The sequence below is a fragment of the Nicotiana attenuata genome, unplaced genomic scaffold, assembly GCF_001879085.1.
Source record: "Nicotiana attenuata strain UT unplaced genomic scaffold, NIATTr2, whole genome shotgun sequence".
NCBI classification, from domain to species: domain Eukaryota; kingdom Viridiplantae; phylum Streptophyta; class Magnoliopsida; order Solanales; family Solanaceae; genus Nicotiana; species Nicotiana attenuata.
In genome coordinates this window covers 660673-661018 of record NW_017670298.1, presented here as the reverse complement: position 1 = coordinate 661018, position 346 = coordinate 660673, and positions in this window count along the sequence as shown.

The following is a 346-nucleotide window of genomic DNA, read 5'->3' as shown; positions in this document are numbered from 1 at the left end:
TATTCGATATAGTATTACCTAATACACTTATACTTAGTACATAGTATAGCGTAAGTACATATATTATATATATATATAAGCTGTATTCGATACAGTATTACCTAATACACTTATACTTAGTGCATAATATAGCGTAAGTATATATATATATTATATATATAGACACACACGCCCGCTTCGTAGTACTATTCATCCCTTGTATTACAAAAGTATTAACGACTTACATTTATATTATTTACATAGTAAATACAAAAGTGATTTTTAATTTTGACCATATAGAGACCAACTTTGGTCGCTAACTGTAAATGAATTTAATTTAGCGACCAAAGTTGGTCACTAACTGTAC